Genomic DNA, 2,137 nt, shown 5'->3' with positions numbered 1-2,137 from the left:
TTTCTTTGTCTTGGTGGATGATCTTCTTCATGAAGGATACATGCTTGATACATTTTAGGTAACTGACATTTAATTAGAAAGGGAGGAATTATGGAATAGCTTGGGGTAGCTAGAGCACCTTTTAATCAAATCTCCCCTTTTGCAATACTATTTCCTTCCTGGCTAGTGAGTCAACTTGGTGATAATGGCTCCTTAGCACATTTTGTGCTCATGTTAGAATTGAGGTAATTTTGTGATCAACCAGGCATAGTTTCTTGATCACTAACTTCACAATTATGCTAGAGTCCCCCAAGACAATTTGTTACCATATATGCTTTTCAATTTCCATTGATAATCTTAACCTCTAGAGAAATGAGTAAGCTACTTCATGGTTATTGGATGATTGCATGTACATGTTGTGTTCACTATATAAACATCTGTTGCACTCACACACAGAGTCACATACACTGTCGTGCAAGCATCATCACAGTCGACCAACGATCAATCACAAGTGTCGCGCTTGTCGCTCACATCGTCGATCAGTCATGTTGAGCATGTACGACTGGATGGTTTGAGTCATCTCATCTCTAGTCATGTAAGTGTGTGTTCGCAAGATCACGTATGCATCTTTCACTCGTTCACACACTTAGTCACTTTGTTGAAGTTCTAACGACCTGATTCCCCTCTGACAGTCAGACCATCACCTAGCCATCGACTCGATCGACTGTCACCCAGAACAACGCAGAAGAACTAAGAAAGCCATTTCAAGTTGCACTACTCACAAGCAAATCAATTAACCTTCATGTTGGTCAACCAGAGAGTTTGACCCGTTAGCCACCCCTGGACTGACTCCCCTAAAAAATTGTGCTGAGGTTGTAGACCTTTCCCGTTCTGCTCACTGAGAAAACTGCAAAGACAGGTTGGACAGACACAAAGTGCCCGTCCCTATCCCCCTCATAAATTGCATAGTTTTTCCAATCAACCCTCCAGTCAGTCGGCCGGTTGCTCACCCGAAAAATTGTGTAATTTTAATGAGCAAACCCTCTTCTGCCTAGCAATCCACTCAGCTTAGAAACTACGCAAAGGTGATCAGCAGGCTAATCTCTCAACATCAGTGTAGATTTTCTGGCCAGCCGACTGCTAGTTCCCCTCAAGAATTGCGCAATTTTGGCTACCAAGCTCTAGCAGTTGACTACCAGTTCCCTCTAAGAACTGCGCAGTTTTTATTGACAATCTCCCGGTAGCTGACTACCAGTTCACCTCAGGAACTGCATAGTTTTTGCTTCCATTGACGAAGTGGCTAGCTGCGCGCTCCCTCCAGGAATTGCACAGATTTGGTTGCCAAGCTCTCGCTGCCCACTCATTCCAGAAATTGTGCAGATTTTTCCTACCCAGCCTTCTTGCAGCCTGAACTGTTCCTCTAAAATACTATATAGCTTTGTCCTCCAATTGAGCCAAACCCCGTGGACAGTCACTATCAATCCAGATTTCCCATCTCCATCACCCAATCACTGCTACGTAGCTTTCATCAGCAGTGCCTAGAACCTCCTCCCCACCTCGCAACCTTGTCTCCTCTCTCGGTCACCTGAATCTGAAACAATCATGCATCATGGTAGACTAGGAGGTTTATGGATTTGATGTCATCTCGTCATGAGTGGCTGCAGAGATAGGTACACAAACAAACATGGAATGACGACGAATGTGATGCACAAAAGAAGCACATGCAGAAGGACATGTTCACCAACAGATGAACAAATGATGCATGCATAAAGATGTGCTCGTGAATGGATGATCATGCAAAGATGTGTTCGCGGACGAACTAATGAGAAAATATGCAAGATGTGTTCATGGACAGATGAACAAACGAATATGCACATTTCTCGAACGGATGAACTTGTCGAGCTTCCTAACATACAAGCAAGGAGCAATGTGTGAATGCAACAACAAGCTAAACAAAAACCATCGAAAATTCCGTGCACTTTTCCACGTGGAGGTCAAGCTGTGATACACCATGAGGACATCCACCACTAGTAGCACTGTAGCTCAACATGCACACCAGCAACAACACTAATGTACCAGCACTATCATGTCGAGTCTTGTCATGCGTCATGTCGTCCACATCTCTACTATGGGCCACACTATCAAACAATGTAATGTA

The sequence above is a fragment of the Pinus tabuliformis genome, chromosome 6, assembly GCF_031772625.1.
Source record: "Pinus tabuliformis cultivar Carrire ecotype Pingquan chromosome 6, CPIR1, whole genome shotgun sequence".
Classification (NCBI taxonomy): domain Eukaryota; kingdom Viridiplantae; phylum Streptophyta; class Pinopsida; order Pinales; family Pinaceae; genus Pinus; species Pinus tabuliformis.
The sequence above is the reverse complement of the archived record's forward strand: the minus strand, read 5'-3'. Positions refer to the sequence as shown.